This window comes from Ranitomeya variabilis, chromosome 2, assembly GCF_051348905.1.
Source record: "Ranitomeya variabilis isolate aRanVar5 chromosome 2, aRanVar5.hap1, whole genome shotgun sequence".
In the NCBI taxonomy this organism is placed as follows: domain Eukaryota; kingdom Metazoa; phylum Chordata; class Amphibia; order Anura; family Dendrobatidae; genus Ranitomeya; species Ranitomeya variabilis.
The window spans coordinates 1010646987-1010661576 of NC_135233.1; positions in this window are offsets into that span (position 1 = coordinate 1010646987).

Genomic DNA, 14590 nt, shown 5'->3' on the forward strand with positions numbered 1-14590 from the left:
GCATCCTGCAAGCACATTTGCAGGATCCGTTTTTTTCCACCGGATCCATTTTTTTCTCATAGAGATGTATTAGCACCGGATTGCGCCTGAAGGCCACACATTTCATGCGTTTTTTGCAGGATCCGTCAAAAAAGCTGTTTCCCCCGGACGGAAAACATACGAAGAAACTGCACCACAAACTGCATCAGAAACCGCATTAAAAACCGCACCAAAAACCTGCACCAAAAACGACACCAAAACTGCATCAAAAACAGCATCAAAAACAGCATAAAAAAACACACCAAAAACTGCATCAAAACCTGCATAAAAAACTGCACCAAAAACTGCATCAAAAACTGCACCAAAAAACTGCACCAAAAACTGCATTAAAAACAGCATCAAAACCGCACCAAAAACCTGCATCAAAAATTGCACCAAAAACCTGCATCAAAACTGCACCAAAAACTGCATCAAAAATCGCATCAAAAGCCGCACCAAAAACCTGCACCAAAAACTGCATCAAAAACTGCATTAAAAACAGCACCAAAAACTGCATCATAAACAGCATCAAAAACCGCACCAAAAACCTGCACCAAAAACTGCATCAAAAACCACACCAAAACTGCATCAAAAAAGCATCAAAACGGCACCAAAAACTGCATCAAAACCTGCATCAAAAACTGGTGCAGTTTTGATGCAGTTTTTGGTGCAGTTTTCGATGCAGTTTTGATGCAGCTTTTGGTGCAGTTTTTGGTGCAGTTTTTGATGCAGTTTTTTGGTGCGGTTTTTGATGCAGTTTTTGGTGCAGTTTTTGATGCAGGTTTTTGGTGCGGTTTTGATGCAGTTTTTGGTGTAGTTATGATGCAATTTTTGATGCAGTTTTTATGCAGCTTTTGGTGCGGTTTTTGCGCAGTTTTGATGCAGTTTTTGGAAATAAATAAATAAACAGAAAATGTTCATGATTTGAATGGAAACATGCATGAATAAACGGATTTGGAGGCCGGATTCATCATTTCACATCTCAGTTTCAGCCGTTTTTTTGCCGGATCCGTCGCTGTGCGTTTTTTCGCCAAACAGAAAAAACGTTCCTCTATATGTGTTTTCCGTCCGGCGGAAACAGCTTTTTTGATGGATCCTGCAAAAAGTGGATGAAACGTGTGGCCATCAGGTGCAATCCAGCGCTAATACAACTCTATGAGAAAAAAACAGATCCGGCGGAAAAAAAACAGATCCGGCCGAAAAAACGGATCCGGCGGAATAAAAAAAGGATCCAGCGGAATAAAAAAAGGATTCGGCAGAAAAAAACAGATCCTTGGAAAAACGGATCAGGCGGAAAAAAATGGATCCTGCGAATGTGCTCGCAAGATGCATTTTTTTACGCATAGACTTGTATTAGCGATGGATCGAGACGGATGGCCACACGTCGCATTTGTCGAGCAACGGATCCGTCGTGTTTTGGAGGACCGTCGGCACAAAAAAATGTTCAAGTGAACGTCTTTTTGTCCGTCGCGTCCGCCATTTTCTACTGCGCATGCGTGGATGAAACTCCGCCCCCTCCTCCCCGGACTTCAGAATGGGCAGCGGATGCATTGAAAAACTGCATCCGCTGCCCACGTCGTGCACAAATTTTACAACGTGCGTCGGTACATCAGCCTGACGCATAGCGACGGACCCGTACCGACGCAAGTATGAAAGAGGCCTTAATGAGTGTTGAATTAAAAAAAAAATGGAAAAAAACGGCGTGGGCTCCCACGCAATTTTCTGCACCAGAGGGGGAAAGCCGACGGCTGAGGGCCAATATTTGTAGCCTGCTATGAATATCAGCCCGCAGCTGTCTGCGTAGCCTTTACTGGCTATTAAAATAGGGGGACCCCCCCAAAAAATGACATGGGGTCCCCCTATATTTTATAGCCAGAAAGGCTATGCAGACAGCTGCGGGCTGATATTCATAACCTAGAGAGAGGCCATGGATATTGGCCCCCCCAGCTACAAATACCAGTCCGCAGCCACCCCGGAAATGGCACATCTGTAAGATGTGCCAATTCCAGCACTTAGCCCCTCTCTTCCCACTCCCGTGTAGCGGTGGGATATGGGGTAATAAGGGGTTAATGTCACCTTGCTATTGTAAGGTGACATTAAGCCGGGTTAATAACAGAGAGGCGTCAATAAGACGCCTATCCATTATTAATCCAATAGTAACAAAGGGTTAATAAAACACACACACATTAGGAAAAAAGTATTTTAATATTCTTCATTTCACCATACTTACCATACTTCAGCGCCAGCAAAAAACGTAAAATAAGAAACCGTACACTACCTGTCCGCCTTAGTCCAATTAATAACGAGTGTTCCACGATAATCTCCCCTATAGATCAGTGACATCGGGTGATGTCACTGCTCTATAGGACCTTCAGTGACATACTGACAGGAGACAATGGCTCCTGCAGTGCATCACTGAACTATAGTAACCTCTGAGTCTCACTTTATGGCAATTGCTGCATGGGAAAATTTCTCACACAGCAATGGCATAAAGTGATTCATTGTGTTCCTGGAGCCTCTGGAGAGCGGTCGCATCAGCTGATGCTGCTGTTCTCCATGGGAGATCGTCGTGGGACACTCGTGGATTTCTGCAGACAGGGAGTATATTGGCTGGGTTTTTTTAGTCTTTTTTTCCAGATGACACTGGCTTCGGGGATCAAAATGACAAGTAATGGTGAGTATGTAATCTACGTTTAATGTACTGTATGTCTATATGTATGTATTGTATGTAATGTATGAATGTATTGTATGCAGTATGTATGTAGTATGTATGCATGTATGTAGTATGTATGTATGTAGTATGTATGTGGTATGTAGTATGTATGTATGTAGTATGTAGTATGTATGTAGTATGTATGTATGTGGTATGTATGTAGTGTGTATGTAGTATGTATGTAGCATGTATGTAGTATGTATGTAGCATGTATGTAGTATGTATGCAGTATGTATGTTGTATGTATGTAGCATGTAGTATGTATGTAGCATGTATGTAGTATGTATGTAGCATGTATATAGCATGTATGTAGCATGTAGTATGTATGTAGTATGTAGCATGTATGTAGCATGTAGTATGTATGTATGTAGTATGTATGTAGTATGTATGTAACATGTATGTAGTATGTATGTAGCATGTATGTAGTATGTATGTAGTATGTAGCATGTATGTAGCATCTATGTAGTATTTTTTTTTTAAGTTCAACACATTAGCCGGATGATGGGACTACTACTGTCCCATCATTGGCTAATGTGTCAATCACTGTCATTGTAGCAGGCATCGTCCGATGGGACTTGTAGTCCCATTGGACGATGCCTGCACAGACAAAAAGACCCACCGGCAGCCCACACAGACCCCAGAGATGCCCATACAGACCCCTGAGAGGCCGCACAGACCCCCGTCAGGCCACACAGACCCCCGGGAGGCCATAAAGACCCCCCGGCAGGCCACACCGACCCCCAAGAGGCCACACAGACCGCCGGCAGGCTGCACAGACCCCCCAGCAGCCCGCACAGAGCCCCGGCAGGTACGCACCGACCCCCCACGGTCCCGCACAGACCTCGCCTGAACAGAGACACGCAGTCTCTGCCCGCGCACCGCCCACACTCCATTATAGTGCATTATTGCACTATGGGAACTTTTGATTCCGGTATCCGATATCGCAAAAATATCAGAACTCGGTATCGGAATTCTGATATTTGCAGTATCGGAATGCTCAACACTAATCACCAGTAGTGTTGAGCGATACCTTCCGATACTCAAAGGTATTGGTATCGGATGGTATCGGACGATATCCAAAAAATATCGGATATCGCCGATACCGATTCCCGATACCAATGCAAGTCAATGGGACACAAGTATCGGAAGGTATCCTGGATGGTTCCCAGGGTCTGAAGGAGAGGAAACTCTCCTTCAGGCCCTGGGATCCATATTCATGTAAAAAATAAAGAATTAAAATAAGAAATATGGATATACTCACCCCTCTGGCGGCCCCTGCACCTTACCGATGTAACCGGCAGCCTCCGTTCCTAAGAATGAGGAGTGAAGGACCTTCGATGACGTCGCGGCTTGTGATTGGTCGCGTGACCGCTCATGTGACCGCTCACGCAACCAATCACAAGCCGCGACGTCATCGCAGGTCCTAAACTCACTGCATTCTTAGGAACGGAGGCTGCCGGTTACATCGGTAAGGTCCAGGGGCCGCCGGAGGGGTGAGTATATCCATATTTTTTATTTTAATTCTTTATTTTTTCCATGAATATGGATCCCAGGGCCTGAAGGAGAGTCTCCTCTCCTCCAGACCCTGGGAACCAAAAACTGGGAACTTCCGATTCCGATTTCCGATATCACAAAAATATCGGAACTCGGTATCGGAATTCCGATACAGCAAATATCGGCCGATACCCGATACTTGTGGTATCGGAATGCTCAACACTAATCACCAGATATCAGAAAGATTATTATTTTGAGATTAAAGTCAGGCAAAAGCCAAAAGAGTTAGCTATAGAATTCAATTGTTCTCAGAGTTAATAATAAACAAATTTAATAATATAGTTAATAATAACCAATAATAATAAACAAAGAAAAAGAAGGTTATGGAACAGCTGACAAACCTAGAAGTGGACAACCATGGAACCCTTCCTCCAAAGTTGAACACATTATTAAGAAAAATGCTGTACAGATATTGCTCAAAATGAATGAAGAATATGGGGTCAAAATGAGTTGCAAACTGTGGTGCGACTGCCGAGAGCAAAGGGTTGAATGCTCGAGTTCCATTCAATAAGCCTTTCACCTCTGTAAAGAGCCAAAGTTTGCCAAAGAACACAGCCAATGGAATGAGACAGATTGGTTTAAGGCAGGGGTGGGCAATTAATTTTCCCAAGGGGCCACATGAGAGACCATGACTGTTGTGGAGGGCCGAACCAATAGGCCAAAATTAATTCTGCTCAATATTAATATTGATATATTATAATTATTATATTATAGATAATTATATTAATATTAATTGTATCACTTAACATTTAGCAGAATTAAGTATGCTGACATCCCCCTATATATCGTTTGAACCCGAGTACAGATCTTCTGTATATGGTATGAGCCCCCAGCAGCCCCTTATATGCAGCATGAGCCCCACATAGCCTCCCCCATATGTGGCATGAGCCCCACACAGCCTCCCCATATACGGAATTAGCCCCTACAAAGCGTCCCTATATATGGCATGAGCCCCACACAGCCTCTTTATACACACTTCATGAGCCATACACAGCCTCCATATACACACTGCATGAGCCCCGTACAGCCTCCCCCATGGGCAGCATGTCACCCCGATAGCCTCCCCATGTGCAGCACCTTGCGCAGCACCATGTCAACCCCCATGTGCAGCATCATGTGCAGCACCATGTCACCCCCTTAGCCTCCCCATGCCCACCGAAACAGCCCATACACATGAGAAAAATAAGAACACCACATACTCACCTTGGTCCCGTTCGCTGGCTCTCTGCTTCTCTCCCTGCCTCTGATGCGTGGACTCTCTGGAGTACACAGCTGATGAAATTACATCATCGCGTCAGCTGTTTCACATGCTGATTGGTGAAGGAAGTGGCTGGAGGTCGCTCCTCCACCAAAGGCAGAGGTGTATCTAGGTTTTCTGGCACCTGGGGCAAGAATTCACTTTGGCGCCCCCTTTCCCAAGTACATATGCGATTTGCACACTTAGTCATGTACTGATGAGCTGCTCTCCATCATACTCTTAATGTTTAGTGAAAAGCTGAGAGAAGCAGGAAGAGAAGCTCGTTATCACAGGACCACAAGTATGAAAATATCACATGAATAAAGTGTCCATGTTATGACTACTGGAACCTGCAGAGCTGATTCCTGACACAGCAGGCTGCTGAATTCTCACAACAAATGCAGTGCACACATTTAGGACTCTCCCTTGCAGGTGGTAAGCGTGGACGGTCATGCCAGCACAAGCATGCGATTTTTATACTTCTGGCCACATTCTGACTAGATGTGTCTGACCTCGATCAATTCATTTTCATTGAGTGAGGCCATACATGTCTAATCAGCGCATGACCGCATGTATGTAAATCGCCAGCATGAGATATTCCTAACAGTGTGCAGTGAACACTGTGAGAATTCAGAAGTCTGCAGTCACGTGGAAGGACTGCAGACTCATCACAAACCTAGACATCCCCTTTAATGCTCCTAACATAAAGAAAAGATGAGGATTATTCAGTAGTATCACAAATAATATTTTCATCCAGGTATCCTATAGATGACATCATCTCTGGAGTCGTTTTCCTTCTTTGTCTCATCTTGTCCAGACCCCATGATGAGTTTTCTCCTCCATAGCCGTCTTTGCAGACTTCCATCTCCTCCTGTCTTCCGCGGCAAATCTCCACATGATACCTTTAAAGATACCAGTATCATAATGCTCTAATGAATAAAAATATTTGCCCTATGCTGAGCCCCTGAATAAATAATTGCCCCTTACTAAATTGTCTGCACAAAATATGACCCCATGCTGTCCCTCTTATGGTACATGCTCTTCACACTGACCACTCCTTTCCATACTGGCCCCCTCTTCACACTGTCCTCCAGCACTGTGTCCTCCCTATAGATCCCAGTCTATACACTATACCATCTCATCACACTCCCCCCTCCTTGGTATACTGTCCCCTCCAGGCTGTACTCTTACACTGTCCCCTCATGCTACGCCTGCACTGCTCAGTCTCTATTCTGTGCCCACTCACTTTTCTCCCTACATACTGTCTCATCACACTATTATTATACCCTGTTCACCATACTGTCTCCTCATATATTTACCCCCTCCCTCTCTACTGCCTACTCACATATACTCCTGACTCTGCATACTGTATCTGTATGAAAAACACCAAAATAGGAAAAATTCAAGAAAATACACCAAAAACAGGCAGAGATGCTTACCTGTCTGAATAGGCCTCAATACAAATGCACAAGCAGGGTGCAGCGGACCAAAACAAAATAGCAAATGCACAGGTGCAACACCTAATGAAACAGCCAGCCTTCAATCAGGGATTGGCCGTGTGGTACACCAATGCACTGAGATACATACTCTGTCTGTGGCGTGTTCACACAAGGAATGCAAAGCATCTGGCTCCAGCCTATTAATGACACCCTATGGCGGGCTGTCCAGTGCTAAAATGCATCCTGTGTGAACAGAGGCCACAGTGTACAGAACCATTTGCTATTTTGTTTTGGTCCGCTGCACCCTGCTTGTGCATTTGTATTGAGGCCTATTCAGACAGGTAAGCATCTCTGCCTGTTTTTGGTATACTGTATCTGCACACATCCCATCACCCTCACTCCCCATACTGTGTCCACATATATTTTTCCATCACTACTCAAACTGTGTCCTCATACATTCCTCTGTTCTCTCCCCATACTGTCTGCACATATCCCCCACTCACCATAATGTGTCTGCACCCATCCCCCAAACTGTTTTCTTGTCCATGCCCCCTTTCTCCCGTACCATTTCCCCATACATGCCCCCATATTGTTTCCTCATACATGTTCTGCATCTCCCCCTTTGCTCCTAATTTTGTGTCCTCAAATCCCTCCACACATTAAGACCTCCATCCCCACTCCAAATCCCCCCACACACATTAAATCCCCCAATCCCCACTCCAAATCTCCCCCACACAATAAATCCCCCCATCCCCACCAAATCTCCCCCCACACATTAAATCCCCCATCCCCACTACAAATCTCCCCACACACGTGCAGCCCGTGGACCTCTGATTTCCAGCCCCATGGCTGTCTCGGTCCAAGGGCCTGACTGAGACAGCCAGAGGGCCAGATGTGGCCAGCGGGCCGCACTTTGCCCGGGTCTAGTCTAAGGTGCTGTGGTCAGATGAATCCAAGTTCAATGTGTTTGGAACTGATGGCAAACACTGTACAGTTAAGTCCATATATATTTGGACAGAGACAACATTTTTAAAATTTTGGTTATAGACATTACCACAATGAATTTTAAACAAAACAATTCAGATGCAGTTGAAGTTCAGACTTTCAGCTTTCATTTAAGGGTATCCTCATTAAAGCTGTATGAAGGGTTTAGGAGTTTCAGCTCCTTAACATGTGCCACCCTGTTTTTAAAGGACCAAAAGTAATTGGACAGATTAAATAAGTTTAAATAAAATGTTCATTTCTAGTACTTGGTTGAAAACCCTTTGTTGGCAATGATTGCCTGAAGTCTTGAACTCATGGACATCACCAGACGCTGTGTTTCCTCCTTTTTGATGCTCTGCCAGGCCTTCACTGTGGTGGTTTTCAGTTGCTGTTTGTTTGTGGGCCTTTCTGTCTGAAGTTTAGTCTTTAACAAGTGAAATGCATGCTCAATTGGGTTGAGATCAGGTGACTGACTTGGTCATTCAAGAATATTCCACTTCTTTGCTTTAATAAACTCCTGGGTTGCTTTGGCTTTATGTTTTGGGTCATTGTCTGTTGTGAATTGGATTTTTTGGCTCCCTCTTGTGGTCACTAGTTACATGACACTTTGAGTTTCTTTCCTCAGCTTGGTACCCACCTGGCTCGTTAGTCCAGGGGTGTTGCTATTTAAGCTTCCTGGATTTTCAGTCTGGTGCCTGACATCGTTGTAATCAGTTCCTTTCTGTTTGCTCCTGTCTGCTGGTCCTGGTTCTTGCAAAATAAGCTAAGTCCTGCTTCCTTATTTTTTGGTTATTTGCATTGCTCTTATTTTTGTCCAGCTTGTACTATATGTGATTCCTGATTTTGCTGGAAGCTCTAGGGGGCTGATATTCTCCCCCCGGGCCGTTAGACGGTTCGGGGGTTCTTGAATATTCAGCGTGGAAATTTTGATAGGGTTTTTGCTGACCGTATAAGTCATCTTCCTATATTCTGCTATTAGTCAGTGGGCCTCTCTTTGCTAAAAACCTAGTTCATTCTTACGTTTGTCTTTTCTTCTTACCTCACCGTTATTATTTGTTGGGGGCTTGTATCCAACTTTTGGGGTCTTTTCTCTGGAGGCAAGAAAGGTCTATCTTTTCCCTTCTAGGGTTAGTTAGTTCTCCGGCTGGCGCGAGACGTCTAGAACCAACCTACGTTGGTACGTTCCCCGGCTGCTGCTATTTGTGGTGCTAGGATCAGGTATACGGTCAGCCTAGTTACCACTGCCCTATGAGCTGGTTTTTGTGTTTGCAGACTTGGTAATAACTTCTGAGACCCTCTGCCATTGGGGTCATAACAGTATGCCAGGCCGAAGGTGAATGTTTAATGCATTGCAGAAGTGGGATAATAAGAAAGGAAATTCTGAGTGTTTTTTTTTTTTTTTCTCTTTCTTCCTCCCCTTTACCTCTGAGTGGCTTGAGCTTGCTGCAGACATGAATGTCCAGACTTTGATTACTAGTGTGGATCAGCTTGCTGCTCGTGTGCAGGGCATTCAAGATTTTGTTACCAGTAGTCCTATGTCTGAACCTAAAATACCTATTCCTGAACTGTTCTCTGGAGACCGATTTAAGTTTAGGAATTTCAGGAATAATTGTAAATTGTTTCTATCTCTGAGACCCCGTTCGTCTGGAGACTCAGCTCAGCAAGTTAAAATTTTTTATCTCTTTCTTGCGGGGCGACCCTCAGGATTGGGCCTTCTCGTTAGCGCCAGGAGATCCGGCATTGGCAAATATTGATGCGTTTTTTCTGGCGCTCGGGTTGCTTTACGAGGAACCCAATCTTGAAATTCAGGCAGAAAAAGCCTTGCTGGCTATCTCTCAGGGCCAGGATGAAGCTGAAGTGTATTGCCAAAAATTTCGGAAATGGTCCGTGCTTACTCAGTGGAATGAGTGTGCTCTGGCCGCAAATTTCAGAAATGGCCTTTCTGAAGCCATTAAGAATGTGATGGTGGGTTTCTCCATTCCTACAAGTCTGAATGATTCCATGGCGCTGGCTATTCAAATTGACCGGCGTTTGCGGGAGCGCAAAGCCGCTAATCCTCTGGTGGTGTTGTCTGAACAAACACCTGATTTAATGCAATGTGGTAGAATTCAGACTAGAAATGAACGGAAAAATCATAGACGTCAGAATGGGTTGTGTTTTTACTGTGGTGATTCTACACATGTTATATCAGCATGCTCTAAACGTCTAACCTAACAAGGGTTGTTAGTCCTGTCGCCATTGGTAATTTGCAACCTAAATTTATTTTGTCTGTGACTTTAATTTGCTCATTGTCTTCCTACCCTGTTATGGTGTTTGTGGATTCAGGTGCTGCTCTGAGTCTTATGGATCTGTCATTTGCCAAGCGCTGTGGTTTTGTTCTTGAGCCGTTGGTAAATCCTATCCCTCTTAGAGGTATTGATGCTACGCCATTGGCGGAAAATAAGCCGCAGTTTTGGACACAGGTAACCATGTGCATGACTCCTGAACATCGGGAGGTGATTCGTTTTCTTGTTCTGCATAAAATGCATGATTTGGTCGTTTTGGGTCTGCCATGGTTACAGACCCATAATCCAGTCTTGGATTGGAAGGCAATGTCTGTGTCAAGTTGGGGCTGTCAGGGAATTCATGGTGATTCCCCGCCGGTGTCTATTGCTTCCTCTACCCCTTCGGAAGTTCCTGAGTATTTGTCTGATTATCAGGATGTATTCAGCGAGTCCAGGTCCAGTGCTCTTCCTCCTCATAGGGACTGTGACTGCGCTATAGATTTGATTCCAGGTAGTAAATTTCCTAAGGGAAGATTATTTAATCTGTCTGTACCTGAGCATACCGCAATGCGTTCGTATATCAAGGAGTCTCTGGAGAAGGGGCATATCCGTCCATCCTCTTCCCCTCTTGGTGCGGGATTCTTTTTTGTGGCCAAGAAGGACGGATATTTGAGACCTTGTATAGACTATCGGCTTCTGAATAAAATCACTGTTAAATTTCAGTATCCTTTGCCTCTGTTGTCGGACTTGTTTGCCCAGATTAAGGGTGCCAAGTGGTTCACCAAGATAGATCTTCGTGGTGCTTACAACCTTGTGCGCATTAAGCAAGGAGATGAATGGAAAACTACATTTAATACGCCCGAAGGTCATTTTGAGTACTTGGTGATGCCTTTTGGGCTCTCTAATGCTCCTTCGGTGTTTCAGTCCTTTATGCATGATGTCTTCCGGAAGTATCTGGATAAATTTATGATTGTTTATCTGGATGATATTCTGGTTTTTTCTAATGATTGGGACTCCCATGTAAAGCAGGTCAGGATGGTGTTTCAGGTTTTGCGTAAGAATGCTTTGTTTGTTAAGGGCTCAAAGTGTCTCTTTGGAGTACAGAAGGTTCCCTTTTTGGGTTTTATTTTTTCCCCTTCTGCGGTGGAGATGGACCCAGTCAAGGTCCGAGCTATTCATGATTGGACTCAACCCACGTCAGTTAAGAGTCTTCAGAAGTTCTTGGGTTTTGCTAACTTCTACCGTCGTTTTATCGCTAACTTATCTAGCGTTGTTAAACCTTTGACGGATATGACCAAGAAAGGTTCTGATGTTGCTAACTGGGCTCCTGCAGCCGTGGAAGCTTTCCAAGAGCTGAAGCGCCGGTTTACTTCGGCGCCTGTTTTGTGCCAGCCTGATGTCTCACTTCCCTTTCAGGTTGAAGTGGATGCTTCTGAGATCGGGGCAGGGGCCGTTTTGTCGCAGAGAGGCCCTGGTTGCTCTGTAATGAGACCATGTGCATTTTTTTCTAGGAAGTTTTCGCCTGCTGAGCGGAATTGTGATGTTGGCAATCGGGAGTTGTTGGCCATGAAGTGGGCATTTGAGGAGTGGCGTCATTGACTCGAGGGTGCTAAGCATCGTGTGGTGGTCTTGACTGATCACAAAAATCTGATGTATCTCGAGTCTGCTAAACGCCTGAATCCTAGACAGGCCCGTTGGTCATTGTTTTTCTCCCGTTTTGACTTTGTGGTCTCGTATTTACCAGGTTCAAAGAATGTGAAGGCTGATGCTCTTTCATGGAGCTTTGTGCCTGACTCTCCTGGAGTCTCAGAGCCAGCTGGTATTCTTAAAGAGGGAGTAATCTTGTCAGCCATTTCTCCGGATTTGCGACGTGTGTTGCAGAGATTTCAGGCTGGTAGACCTGACTCTTGTCCACCTGACAGACTGTTTGTTCCTGATAAATGGACCAGCAGAGTCATTTCCGAGGTTCATTCCTCGGTGTTGGCAGGGCATCCGGGGATTTTTGGCACCAGAGATTTGGTGGCTAGGTCCTTTTGGTGGCCTTCCTTGTCACGGGATGTGCGGTCATTTGTGCAGTCCTGTGGGACTTGTGCTCGAGCTAAGCCTTGCTGTTCTCATGCCAGCGGGTTGCTCTTGCCCTTGCCTGTCCCGAAGAGGCCTTGGACACACATTTCCATGGATTTCATTTCGGATCTTCCGGTGTCTCAGGGCATGTCTGTCATCTGGGTGGTATGTGATCGCTTTTCCAAGATGGTCCATTTGGTGTCTTTGCCTAAGTTGCCTTCCTCTTCCGATCTGGTTCCTTTATTCTTTCAGAATGTGGTTCGTTTGCACGGCATTCCGGAGAATATCGTGTCTGACAGAGGATCCCAGTTTGTTTCCAGGTTCTGGCGATCCTTTTTTGCTAAGATGGGCATTGATTTGTCGTTTTCGTCTGCCTTTCGTCCTCAGACTAATGGCCAAACGGAGCGAACAAATCAGACACTGGAGGCTTATTTGAGGTGTTTTGTTTCTGCAGATCAGGATGATTGGGTGACCTTCTTGCCATTGGCTGAGTTTGCCCTTAATAATCGGGCTAGTTCCGCTACTTTGGTTTCGCCATTTTTCTGCAACTCTGGTTTTCATCCTCGTTTTTCCTCAGGACATGTTGAGCCCTCGCCCTCTGACTGTCCTGGGGTAGATTCTGTGGTGGATAGGTTGCAGCGGATCTGGAATCATGTGGTGGACAACTTAAACTTGTCACAGGAGAAGGCTCAGCGTTTTGCCAACCGCCGCCGCGGTGTGGGTCCCCGACTTCGTGTTGGGGATTTGGTGTGGCTGTCTTCTCGGTTTGTTCCTATGAAGGTATCCTCTCCTAAATTTAAGCCTCGCTTCATCGGTCCTTATAAGATTTTGGAAATCCTTAATCCAGTGTCCTTTCGCTTGGATCTTCCGGTGTCGTTTGCCATTCACAACGTGTTCCATAGGTCTTTGTTGCAGCGCTACGTTGTGCCTGTGGTTCCTTCTGTTGAGCCTCCTGCTCCGGTGTTGGTTGAGGGCGAGTTGGAGTACGTGGTGGAGAAGATCTTGGATTCTCATCTCTCCAGACGGAGGCTTCAGTATCTGGTCAAGTGGAAGGGCTATGGTCAGGAGGATAATTCCTGGGTGGTCGCCTCTGATGTTTATGCGGCCGATTTGGTTCGTGCCTTTCACGCTGCTCATCCTGATCGTCCTGGTGGTCTTGGTGAGGGTTCGGTGACCCCTCCTTAAGGGGGGGGACTGTTGTGAATTGGATTTTTTGGCTCCCTCTTGTGGTCACTAGCTACATGACACTTTGAGTTTCTTTCCTCAGCTTGGTACCCACCTGGCTCGTTAGTCCAGGGGTGTTGCTATTTAAGCTTCCTGGATTTTCAGTCTGGTGCCTGGCATCGTTGTAATCAGTTCCTTTCTGTTTGCTCCTGTCTGCTGGTCCTGGTTCTTGCAAAATAAGCTAAGTTCTGCTTCCTTATTTTTTGGTTATTTGCATTGCTCTTATTTTTGTCCAGCTTGTACTAAATGTGATTCCTGATTTTGCTGGAAGCTCTAGGGGGCTGATATTCTCCCCCCGGGCCGTTAGACGGTTCGGGGGTTCTTGAATATTCAGCGTGGAAATTTTGATAGGGTTTTTGTTGACCGTATAAGTCATCTTCCTATATTCTGCTATTAGTCAGTGGGCCTCTCTTTGCTAAAAACCTAGTTCATTCTTACGTTTGTCTTTTCTTCTTACCTCACCGTTATTATTTGTTGGGGGCTTGTATCCAACTTTTGGGGTCTTTTCTCTGGAGGCAAGAAAGGTCTATCTTTTCCCTTCTAGGGTTAGTTAGTTCTCCGGCTGGCGCGAGACGTCTAGAACCAACGTAGGTACGTTCCCCGGCTGCTGCTATTTGTGGTGCAAGGATCAGGTATACGGTCAGCCTAGTTACCACTGCCCTATGAGCTGGTTTTTGTGTTTGCAGACTTGGTAATAACTTCTGAGACCCTCTGCCATTGGGGTCATAACAATTGTCCATCTGTAGTATGAAACAACGACCAATCAGTTTGGCTGCATTTGGCTGGATCTGAGCACACAGTATGTCTCTGAATACCTCAGAATTCATTCGGCTGCTTCTGTCCTGTGTCACATCATCAATAAACACTAGTGACCCAGTGCCACTGGCAGCCATGCATGCCCAAGCCATCACACTGCCTCCGCCGTGTTTTACAGATGATGTGGTATGCTTTGGATCATGAGCTATACCACGCCTTCACCATACTTTTCTCTTTCCATCATTCTGGTAGAGGTTGATCTTGGTTTCATCTGTCCAAAGAATGTTCTTCCAGAACTCTGCTGGCTTTTTTAGATGTTTTTTAGCAAAGTCCAGTC